At 39.5% G+C, this 12,811-nt stretch overlaps 1 pseudogene; it reads right to left on the bottom strand.

The window, feature by feature from the left end:
• Positions 1-9,187: 9,187 nt before the first annotated feature.
• On the bottom strand, positions 9,188-10,716 carry LOC110218855 (heterogeneous nuclear ribonucleoprotein K pseudogene; annotated as a pseudogene).
• Between the last annotated feature and the right edge of the window lie 2,095 nt (positions 10,717-12,811).

The raw sequence follows: 12,811 nt of genomic DNA, 5'->3' as shown, positions 1-12,811 counted from the left end.
TTGAGTTTTAAAATTGAGATCCTTGGAAGAGCTCCAGTAATTGACAATAATCACATTTATATCTACCTAGATGAAAATTAGGAACATCATTGAATCTCTGTCTGGTGTGGAACACTTTAGAAAAAAACATTCTCAGCTCCCATATAGACTTCATGTGGTCTGATGTCTTCAGAAAGACGCTGAAATAAAGCACCTGCTGCTATTCTGAATATTAATAACACAGAGGCTCTTACTTTTCCTTTTGTTGCAACACCAGAAACCAAGAATATAAGAAGCACATTAACATGTTTGCATTAGGAAGTTGACCTTTTCTAAAGGTAATTTGAAGGAATGTGAGAGCAGAGAAGAAGGAATCTCATTTGGTTTCTAGAACTCAGATTAATGCTGCTGGATTTTTTTTCTGTTTAATTTTATTAATGCTTCCATACACTGTAAATAGTATGGACAGGAGAGTAAAGGAGAGAGAACATTCAGTGTGTTGGTTTATTACAGAGGTTGTTAACATCAGCAGTAGCAGCAGCAGGACTCTAGATCTCAATACCAGTACCTTTCCCAGGCTTCTCTTCCTTTCTAAAGCTACTGGATGAATGAATAAGTTTTATTCCTTTAATAGAATGATTCCAGGTATGTTTGCTCACATTGCCATCATAAAATGATATTTATTTAACCGAGTCCTATTTGTCCAAATTCATTTCCCCAGAGAATAGCCTTAGCTTGGTGCAATAGGGGGGAAAGCTGGCTATGGAGTCAGAGGATTTGGGTTCAAATCTTGGCTCTGTTCCTTACTATCTGTGCGACCTTGGGACCATCACTTAACTCTCTGAGCATTAGTTACCTCATTTGTAAAATGAAGTAATTGGAACAGTTTACTTCTGAGCCTTACTTTACTCATATGTTAAATGGAGATAGTAATATTTGCACTAGCTACCTCACAAGGATATTGTATAGAGAATTTTATAAACCTTAAAATGTTGTATAAATGTACACTGTTACTATTATTCCTTATTTTAAGCAGTTTCTTTCTTTGGGAACTGGGCTATGGACATAATATTTCATGTCCAGAAATGAAATCATGTCTGTAATTTTGTTTTGGGGTAAGGACTTCCCAGTGTGGGAACTCCCTTCATTAACACAAATTGGAAACTTACCTATAATTTATTAATCTGAAAGAATTGCCTGGGCATGGGAAGATTAAGTGACTTTCTCATAGTTAACACAGCAAGTTATATATTAAAGACCTGCTCCAAGGTGGTTAAAAATAATGAGTAAGGAGGTGTCGGTATATATTTTTATTAAGTATACACCAAATAAGAATGGATTTTAGGACATTGGCATGAGCTCCTGAGATCCCTTTTAATTGGAAGTAGTGGTCCTTTGGCTCTCAGTTAGCAGCCCAGGCATTGATAAGGGACAATGACATTTGCCAGTAGGTAGTAATTTGGATGGATATATACATATATATATATATATATATGTGTACATATGTATATATATATGTATATATATATGTATATATATACACACACACACACACACACATATATATATACCAGTTGTCAATAGCAAGAAAATGGTGCCCTATCCTGCTAAGTGATAGCTCTAGTAGCAGTGACTACAGGGCAGCTAGGTGGTGCAGTAGAGAGTGCTGGGTCTGGAGTCAGGAGTCATCTTTCTGAGTTCAAATTTGGCCTCAGACACTTACAAGCTATGTGACCCTGGGCAAGTCACTTAACCCTGTTTGCCTCAGTTTCCTCATCTGTAAAATAGGCAGGAGAAGGAAATGGCAAATCACTCCACTATCTTTGCCAAGAAAACTCCAAATGGAGTGACAAAGAGTTAGACATGACAAAATGGCTGAACAACAAAGCAGTGACTCCATTGGCAGTAGCAAGATAACTGAAGTAGTAGAAGTAGTGATACAGTGGAAAGGGCCTAGTTTACTGACCTTTGCCAGAAAGGCTAATGGCAATGCAGGTCCCAGACAAATGGTTTTTAAGACTTCGGCACAGAATTCCTGAGACTTCAGATACTGCTTTTAATTTTCTTGCTGACAACTTTCACTTGCTTTTATAGCAGTGGCCTGCCTTTTAAACATCTTGCGAACTGTTTTCATGTGGGGATATTTATATACAATTTTATCGAAGGGATGAACCATTTAAATTCTCAGGCTCTGAGTGAGCTGTTGAACCATAACTAAGACGAAGTTGCAAGGAAACACATTTAGGCTTACTATAAGGAAACATCTCCTAACAATTAGTTACCCTAATGGGGTATGGGCTGCTTGGGGAGCTGATGTTCTTCCCTTACTTCACACCAAGAGAGGATGATGACTTGGATATGATACGGAGAAGACTCCCTTTTAGGCATGGGTTGGACTATATGGCCACAGAAGACCCTGATTTTCTGACACCATGATAGCAGATAGATTTAAGAACAGGAAAAGGCTGGAAGAAGATTGAAATCAAAACATCTTCAGAGTTCAAAATTGTGTTTAGTAGTTCTCCATAGAGAAAAGAATTGTGTATATACAAGTTGTTTATGGGAGTTAGGATTCAGAGCTTCAAGTGGAGTGCTCCAAGCAGGTAAGTGATGGTAATAACTGATTTTAAAGACATTGACAAGACAGGCCTGAATCACAGAGTACTAGGACAAAGGTACATTTATTTATAGATATTTCTGCTTCATGGATTCCAAATGAACTTTTGGATCTTAAAGGAACTACAACGTTTTTCTTCCTAAACAACCTTATATTAGAATAGTAGCTAGCATTTATATAATGCTTTTTGGTTTGCAAAATGCCTTACAAACATTGTATTATTTTATTCTCACAAAAACCTGGGAAATAAGAGTTTGTTATCCCCACTTAAGGAAACTGAGGCAGACAGCAGTTAAGTGATTTGTACAATATAATCCATTCAATACACGTTTGATAATAATTTCTTAGAGTTCAAGGGGCTGAGAGAGGTAATATAGCATAATGGAGAGAAATCCAGTCTAAGAGTTAGGAAAATCTGAATTCAAGTACCTTTTATGACCATGCCTGACACCCCTGGTGGGGCCTATAGAGGGTTGGATGGAATAAAGAAGACCAGAGTTCAAATCCTGCAACAGATACTAAGCAGTGGTGTAAGCAGCTGCTAGAAGGCTATTGGCTTATGACTACTTCAGAAGTATTAATATGTTCCTTTGATGATAGAACAGGGCTATCGGTCATATGGGTGCAAGATGTGAGATTCATCACCTGGATTTTTGTGATGGAGCTTGCTTCTGATACAAAGAGATTCAGGTATATTTTCAGAAGTGACTTGGATATGAGAATGAAGATGAAAGTGAGTTCCCTTGGCACCCACCAGTTATGAAGCACTGAGATAGAGGTCTTACACAGGCCATTGTGGGGATACTGGGGCTGGCACGCTCTGTTAGTATTTTGAACCCTGCGAATGAGTGGCTCTGGGTTCCAGAATATTTCCATGTAGCAATATCAGCATTTGAGGAATAATGAGGTAAGAGCCCCAACAGCCTATCTGTTTGGAAGATTTCTTTTATATACTTTTTTAAAATTATGAACTTAATCATGAAAAAAACAAATGTTTCAATATACAAAGAATAACAAAATGAAAAATTATCTATGAAACTATGAACTTGTGTTGGTATAGTGTTTTAGTATATAATAAATTTAACATTGTAGCAACAAAATCATCCTGCCTGTATTCCCTTCTGAACTTGTTTTCTTCTGCATGTTTTTAAATGGCTTATTAATGCTCATTTCTTTCTTTTTTTCTATTACATCCATTCCCCAGTTGGGGAGTACTCACTTTGTTTTACCTGAAAAGGTTCTGAGCATCCAGCAGTCTCTGTGCTGGAAAAGAATTCACCTAACAGAGTCTGGGGATTATTTGAGAGTGCAAGGGTGAGCAGAGAGCCAGGTCTCAAGGCAAGGACAGTGTCCTTTCCATTTCTCTTTCCTCCACAGGACCAAGCACAGTCCCTTCAATATTTAAGTGCTCAATAAATATTTGTTGATCTGATAACGGTGATAAAAATCAATTGTATAGGATAGAGAACCATCCTCAGAGCCAGAAACACTTGGGTTTTAGTCCTGTCTCTGGCATATTCTATCATCCTGGACAAGTTATTTAACCTCAGTACTGCAGGCCCATGATTCTCAAACTTTTTAGTTTCAGGACCCCTTTACACTATCAAAAATGACTGAAGTCACCCCCATTGTTTTGTTTATGTGGGACATATCTATTAATAATGATCATATTAGAAATGAAAATATCTTCTTACTATTATGAAATAGTTTTGATCTCACAAACACCTCCCCTCACTTTGAGAATGATTGCTCTAGACAACTCTCTAAAAATATAAGTTGCAGAGAAGGTACTGACCTGAAAGGGGAGTTTTTTGCTATCATTATCCTTATTTTGTAGATAGGGAAACTGAGGCTGAAAGGTTAACTAATTTGCCTAGGGCTACATAGCTAGCAAGTATCTGAGGTGGGCTTACGATCCAGGTCTTCCAGACTTCACGTCCAACACTTAAAGCTACGAGCCAGCATCTACCTGCTATTACTTATTTCAGGCTTTCTGGTGAATGAATTGCCAGCACTTGTCAATCCCCCATCACTTTTTTCCAGACTAGAATGTTTGTTTTAGTCCCTGCCTCTCTACATCCTTGAATGGGAGAGGTAGCTTTCATCAAGTACTTGTATTTACCCTCTGTAAAATACTCATCCACCTGCCTCTAATATTGTTCAAAACTTAACTTGTTCAACACTGGTCAGCATCTTGACTCCCCTCCCACCTCCTCACCAAAAAACAAAAAAATAAAACTTGCTCCTATCTCTGGACGTCAACATTGTGCCTCAGCTACCATTTCACCCTGGAACTTCCCTCGTTGCCTGGGGTCTCCTCAGCCTGGAACATCTATCTTCCCCTGAGGCCTTCTCAACCTGGAACATTTCTCCACCATGGTGGCTCCCTTCTCCAGTCAGTGAGTTCTTCCTTGGGCCTCCCATTTGAGGAGGGTCCCACCGTGGCCAATCTTCATTTCCTACCTCTGTTTCTGACTTCATCTTCCCCTCCTCTTCTTTTCAGCTCCCTTTAGTGCACTGTCTTCCCCCATTAGAATGGAAGCTCCTTGAGGGCAGGGACTTTCTTTTTATTTATATTCTCAGGCCTCAGCACATAATAAATCCTGGTTCCCCTGCTTCTGTTAACGGTATCATTTCCCTTTGATGTTATTGTTTAGTTGTTTCAGTCATGTTCCACTCTTTGTGACCTCATTTGGGGTTTTCTTGGCAAAGATAATGGAGTGGTTTACTATTTCCTTCTCTAGTGTTTTTTTTTACAGATGAGGAAACTGAGGCAAACAGGGTTAAGTGACTTTCCCAGGGTCATGCAACTAGTAAGTGTCTGAGGCCAGATTTGAACTCAGATCTCCCTGACTCCAGGCCCAGCTCCCTATCCACTGCACCACCTAGCTGCCCCATTGTTTCCCTAGTCACCAGGATTTGAAACGTTGGAGTCATATTTGACTCATTCCTTTCCTTTGCCTCAAACCTCCATCTAATTAGTTAAGTCTTATCATAATTCTTCCACTTGATACCCCCCTGTACATTGTTCTCCTTCATTACTTCTCATCTGGACAAGAAGTGACAGCTCCCTCACTGGATTCCTTCCTGCAGTCTGCCCCCACACCAATTCATTCTACACAGGCTGCATGGAGTCACTGACCTAATGTACTTCTCTGATCACTTCCCTCACTTGCTTAAACTCCTCAGAAGCTCTTTCTTGCTCACAGAGTTAAATCCAGACCCCTTAGCCTGGCATTCAAGACCCTATCTGCTCTGAGCACAACCTACGTTTCCAAAGTTATTTCTACAGGAGTGCTGATAAATGTTTAAGGGGAGGGGGAAGTATTCATGATGAAATTTTAAGTTTAATCTGCAAAGTTAACATTTTCTCCTTCACAAATCTACAATATCAATAAAAGTAATAAATGAAGCCCTGATTTGTAGAGTCTACTGATTTCTGAGGTATAAATAGTCACACTGAAAATTAAAAACCATCTCTTGGGAGTCATGGTTGTCTCCCATTATTCCTCCATAGATAACTCAAATGGGACGTCCAAAGTACAGTGCCAAACAAGGTGTTTATAAAGCACTTAGCACAGTTCCTCACACACAGTAGACACTTAATAAATGCTTATTCCATTCCCTTCCTCTTATCTGTATTTTCTGGGTTATGTGCCTCTACCAGTACTGTTCGTGTGCCAGGACTGTCCTCCCCCATTCTATCTCCGCCTTTAAGAAAAGTGTAGAATTTTAACAGGAAGAAATAAGATGAAGACAGTCATTTCAAGGGTGAAGATGGTACAATTTTTAAAGGGAAACATTTGACAGAGGGTAAAGGCAATAACACCCAAGCACCTGCCTCAAGACTGTCTATCACTGACAGCATTTAAAGCCCAACCCATCCATATCTGAACTCAGCATCTTCCTCCCACACCCAGTTCCTTTTCCTAAGTTCCCTATATCTGAATGAATAAGACATTTCTCTGCCTGATTTCTGCAAAGTGAAAGGCATTTTATTCCAGATCCCAACCTCCACTGACCTCATCTGCCTTGATTTCATTCTGCTTACTGCGTCTTTCAGCTGCCCAGTACCTGTAACGCTGTGATTTCAGTTAATGTGGATTTTTAAAAATTCTCTTGGATGGCCACCATCCTAGAATTACTTATTCAATAAAATACAGAAATGCCAACAGCCTCTTTTCAATTCCACTGCATTAAGAAAAGACTTTGTACACACTCCACTGGCCTTCATACCATTTATTTTTGGAAAAAAAGATGCCATCTTGAACAGAAACTGTTGTGACTTTACAATTTCTCCATATTCTTTTCCTTTCCTGGCTTTCATGGAAAGGACTTTTCAGGACTTTTTTCCCTTAACACCTGCTGGCACAATTTCTTTATTTGATATCCTGGGACTGTGTACAAAGCTTCAACTGTGAGTTGATTTTTTCAGGCACTAACTATGACAAATCATCTCACCTAACAAAAAAATGTCCACTTAGTTTCAGCCTTTTAGCTGTGGCTAACATGAGCTATCCATTCAATATCTTACCTGAAGGCTAATGATTTTGATTCCAGATATATTTGTGCCTGTTCTCACCTCTAGATTGGCCTTAGCAACCTCCTCTCTTGCTCTTAATCCTACCCTTCCTTAAAGGAAGAGATTGACTGGAGGAGGCAATTCTAGCATGGGAATCACCTGAGTAGGTTCAGAGGTCAGAAAGTACAGGGCATGTTTGGGAAATTCTGTAGAAGTCCCAGAGGAATAGTGGAAGATAACCTTGAAAATGTAGGCTTTGGTTAAAGCTGACAGGGTCTTAAATGTCAGGCTAAGCAATTTGGGCTTAATTTAGTATGCAAGAGAGTGCGACTAAGGATTTTCACCAGGTGAATGAGTAGCACATTAGTTAGATGACTCAGGCAGAGAAAGAGAGAGAGAGAGAGAGAGAGATTACCAGTATAAGCCAGAATCTTATACATCCAAATATAACAATATAAAAAACTCCAATTTTAAAACATTTCTTCTCTTCACATCTTCCATTTGCCACTCAGAGATATTTTAATTGTTTACCCCAAAGGTTTTCCAAATTGGCTTTTGATTTTTCTTTTAACTTTGTTTTCCTATCAACTTTCTTTTTCCAATTGTCAGTTGAACAGCTGTGAGGGAGGTAGTTAGTAACTGTTTCTGGTAAAATTGACTTAGTTGCAAAATCCCTCATTCTTTTGGAGGGTAGATTATATACTTGACCCTTTTAATTTCTTGGTCGGTAAAGCTTCCATTATCATCAAAGAATATTTATGATATGCCTTTATGTAGTGCTAGAACTTAGGGTAACTGAGATAATACAAAATCTAGGCATTATTATACCTTACTCGCCAACATGTACTCTTCAGTCCAGGGACCTAGCCTCCTGGTTGTTCCACAAACACAAACACTCCATCTCTAGACTCTCTGGCTGTCTCCCCTGGCTGGAACACTTTTCCTCCTCAATTCCCCCTATTGATTAATTTAGTCCCAACTAAAATCTCACCTTCTACAGGAAGCCTTCCCCAACCTCTTTTAATTCCAGTGCCTTCCCTCTGTTAATTATCTCCTATTTACCCTGTATATTGCTTGTTTGTATATATGTGTTTGTATGTTGTAAGCTCATTAAATTGTGAGCTCCTTGAAGGCAAGGGCTGTCTTTTGCCTCTTTTTGTATCTCCAGTGCTTAGCACAGAACCTGGCACCAAATAGATTGATCCTGGGACACACTTCCTTTTTGCGGCAGTTCTGTGTACTTTAAGACTCATAATCCTCCAATAATGTGTGCAACACAAGAGGACAGGCCATGTGGAAAGGCTTCAACAGTGCTGGTACATACTGCAACAGCCTATGCCCCTGAAATAGTTATTGGGAGAAAACAGGACCTGAAAAGTGGAGTGAGGATGCTGCTAGATTAGATGAGGCAGCTAGGTGTCAAAATGGATAGAGCTTGGGACATGGAGTCAGGATGACACCAGGGAATTCAAATCCTGCCTCAGAAACTTGTTAGCAGTATGATACCAGGCAAGTCACTTAAACTCTCTGTGTCTCAAGTTTCCTCATCTGTAAAATGGGAATAATAATAGCACCTACCTCACAGGGTTGTTGTAAGGGTAAAGTGAATTAATATGTGTGAAGTGGGTTTTTTAGGTTCATTAAATTTATTTTAAAAATCATAAAACATTTCTTACAAAAGATCTTCACATTTTGCACACTGTTCTGAATGGATGCCAGGGAGATGTGAAATACTGATTGATACTCCTTCTCCCTTGTTCTATCTCCTCAGGTCCCACTCCCCAAAAATTACAGTGGCCACAAAGCAAAGCGTACACAATAGTTACAGAAATGTTTTTTTAAACTACTAACAATGAACAAAAATAAAATTCACTCTCTCTGCTGCTGATTCAAAATTTCAATGTTAGTTTTGCACTCCCTTTCCCGCTAACCTGTGTGTAAGGAACTAAAACATTACATCTGGTGAACAGAAAAGATCTCACTACACCTCAAATATGGAACACTTATGAAGCAGAGGAATGTTGGCTTTTTAAACAGAAGCAGATTTTTTAAAAAGATACAGAATTCCTTCAGTTCGTCTCTAGTCTTAGAAAAACTTCCCAGGATTCTACTTCACAATTTTGTGGTAAATATTGTACATTTTGTATCTGGTCTAGAGTTTTTAATAATTTGATACTCAGATCCTTCCAAAATCTCATCAATTATGATGGATGCTCCAGATTCCTAATACATTTGTTTGATTTGCTGACCACCTTTGCTAATAATAGATTCAGCCAAATCTTTGGGAATAGCTCCTTGTGTTGCAATAAAAGATCCACCAAGATCATTGTATGAGTCACAGCTTCTTGCACAAGAATAATCATATCTAGAATCAGCCTATGGTGCCCAAGTCATCTGCCATTCAGAAGGACACCATGTATTCAGTGCAGAGTCCCCAGTCTCATCCACACAAAAACCATGCCATCATAATAGTCATTAGGTATTCCTCTTCTATCATAAACCATAAAAGCTCTTCCTCTAGAATGGTGGTTGAAGTTTTCAAGCTCTGCAATCACCCCAGCCACCACACCCAAGGGGAAGTGGTGGGGGTTCTTGACAAGGACTCATGTCATAATATTCTCTTCTAGATGAGGGCACAGGATGCCCACCAAGGGGGCATTTCATCAAAGCCTCCTCTTTCCCTCATGGGAAATCCTTTAGGGCATCTTTATCAATCATCAAACATCATTGTGAAACTACCATACTTATAGGCTTCTCCATAGAAATTGGGATCATAGGGTTAGGTATGTCCTTTGATGGGAAACTCAGATACGTGATCTAGAATGATCTTTATGCACTCCATAACCCTATCAGACTTTCCACCAATAGGAACAACTCTATTAGTGAGATGAAGAAGGCATTCCTGGAAAAGCTTGATAACTGTCCAAGGATTCTCTTAAAGTTCTTTGATTTTAGCCCCTTTGACCCCAATAATTCCTCCTGACAGGCTTTGGTGAATCAATAGTCTTAACTCACAGTCAAAAGTTACTTCTTTTATAGTATTAATATTTTTCCAAGGTAGGGATGATTTTCTTCAGAATTTCTCCAATTGTTTCAGTATCTACACTGACACTCAATATGTGATCAGAGCCGCTGCTGTCCAGGGCTGAAGAAACACTGGCACTGAAGTCTGTTGTTGTTGTTCAGTTATTTCAGTTGTTTCTGACTCCTTGTGACCCTGTTTGAGGTTTTCTTGGCAAAGATACTTGGCAAAGTGCCATTTCCTTCTCCAGCTCATTTAACAGATGAGGAAACTGAGGCAAACGGAGTCAAATGACTTGCCCAGAATCACACAGCTAGTGTCTGACCAGACCCAGCACTATGCTACCTAGTTGCCCATTGTAGTCTACACAAATTGCTTTAATTTTTTTTAACCTCCTTTCCCAATCACCGCTCCAACATCCTTATTTTGAAGCAAAATGCATAGTTTAACCATCCTGCCGGTGTTTTTAGATCTTTTAAAGATCTGCACCTCCCCCATAACTTCAGCAGGATACTTACTAAGTTTGCCATTGGTTTTGGTATTGTGGAAGGTTTCTTCTGATTGCTCAGTCTCCATTATATAGGTAGACAAACCAGATACAATGGGAAATGGCCTCTCAAGAATTTTACAAACCTTAATGTGCTAAATACCTGGTAGTTATTACTGTCATGCTAGCTATAAAAATCTGTGGTCCTGCCCAACTTTACAATCCTGTTCAGAATCTATAACCCTATAGCATGAAGCCAAGATTTCTGGGAGGCACAGCAAAATGGGAATACTTAGAAGTTTAAGGAGATACTAGAAATCCAAGCTGCAGAGCAGGAACAGCTGCATGGTGGTGCCAGGGGCAACTATGTTAATAGGGTAAGATAAGCCAAGCTACTTCCACTTAGTATAGGCCATCATCATGGCTCTTCCTTCCTAATATCTAAAATCTGCCGCTTAAAAATTATGAAGAGCAGCTGCAAGAGAGTAGCAGTACCCATAAAGTAAATTACATCATCTTTGTAAGGAGAGTAATGTGGGGTATAAGAAAAGAGGATGGGAAACATTGAATGCTATCCGTGCTTGCTAAAATCTCCAAAGAATGTAGAATTCTCTTGGAGGCATCACGATAGAACAAAGAGAGCACTGGTTCTAGAGTCAAAAGATGTGGGTCCGAATTCCAGCTTTGCCACTTAAAACTGGGTGATTTGGGGCAAAATACTTCATATCCCTTGGATTTAATTGTAGATTTATCAGTGAAGCAGAAAGATTTGGAGTCAGGAGATTCTGGGTTTAAATCCCAATTCTAAAACTTACTAGATTTTTAAGAGTAAGTCCTTAAACCTTTGTGGCTTTGTGTAAAACATAGATGGATACTTAGACTAACTCACAGAGCTACTGTGAGTAGCTCTGTGTTCAGTGTTGCTATTTGTAAAGATCAAATTGCTACCTAAATGGTTCTACTAATAATAATAACTGACAGGCTAAGAATTTATCCAGTGTTATTTTAGCCTCTCTGAGTCTCAGTTTCTTCAGCTATAAAATGGGGATAGTATTATTGGCCCTACTGACTTCATAGGGTTGTTATGAGGGAAGCTGTGTAAACCATAAAGCCTATAGTCATTGTTTATTTCAAGAACATTAGAATATTCTTCCTGAGAACCTATGGTATTCCTCCTACAAGAGGCAGTCATTTGATTTTCTTTTATAGTGCATACTCTGAAAGGAATTTGCATAAAATACTCCAGTGGAAGGATTGTTCATCCTTCATTTTAGAAGAGAACCAATGACATTATCACAGGGTCATGTCTTGATCTCCTCATGAATTGGATTTAAATGAGGCAGAATTGCCCAAAGTCTTCAGCCTCCTTCTCTCTTCCTGAGTCACTGAAGTCCAATGGCAGGACAAAAGTCAAGATGACAGGTGATAGCCCAGGATACAGTGGATGACCTTGGCATCTTTGATGTCTGACCAAGTTTTAAGTGCCCCATGGTGCCTGCTTCAGCCGCCTTCATTGCTATTGGAACAAATTGTTCTCATCTGCTCATTCTGCCAGGGGAAGTCTTAACATGCATGGGGTAGACATCCCCCTAACTCCCCAATGGGCTTAAGGCTCATTGGTTACCCTCACACAATCTGCCAAAATGGTTTTACTGGGGTGTGGTTACTGCACATGTTGCAGCTTCTTGGAAAATGAATATAGAAGGCAAGTGATGTCAGCCTCTTCCATTTGCTAGTACTAACAATGCCTTGGGCTTAGGAATCCAAAGCACAGGTGCCCAGCAGGACATGAATAAACTCCCACCAGATGAGTTAACACAACCACCACTCAATCATGGGTAACAACTATCACAGCAGAGGAGCCAAGGGGGAATGGGGACCCACACTCCACAGAGGGCTACAACAGCTGGATCTGCATTCTCAGCAATTGAATCCCTCACTGGAACAATTAGCATGGAATTGTAGCTACTAGCTTAATGGGCTCCTCTGAGACTAATAATCTGATCAGCTACCTTTCTCAGTTTTCCAATTGATTTAGGACTTTGGGAATTTTTATTATGACTTTTTTTTTTAATCTAGACCTGTGATTTCATTAATGTGGGGAACTCTCAAAAGTGGAAACTCCTTCCATCAATACAAATAGCCATCTGTTATTTATAGCTGGAGAGAGCTGTCTGGGGCACC

Source organism: Phascolarctos cinereus, unplaced genomic scaffold, assembly GCF_003287225.1.
Source record: "Phascolarctos cinereus isolate Bilbo 61053 unplaced genomic scaffold, phaCin_HiC Scaffold_4;HRSCAF=312, whole genome shotgun sequence".
Taxonomy (NCBI): Eukaryota; Metazoa; Chordata; class Mammalia; order Diprotodontia; family Phascolarctidae; genus Phascolarctos; species Phascolarctos cinereus.
Note: the sequence above shows the minus strand (reverse complement) of the source record. Positions and strands in the feature narration are given on the sequence as shown.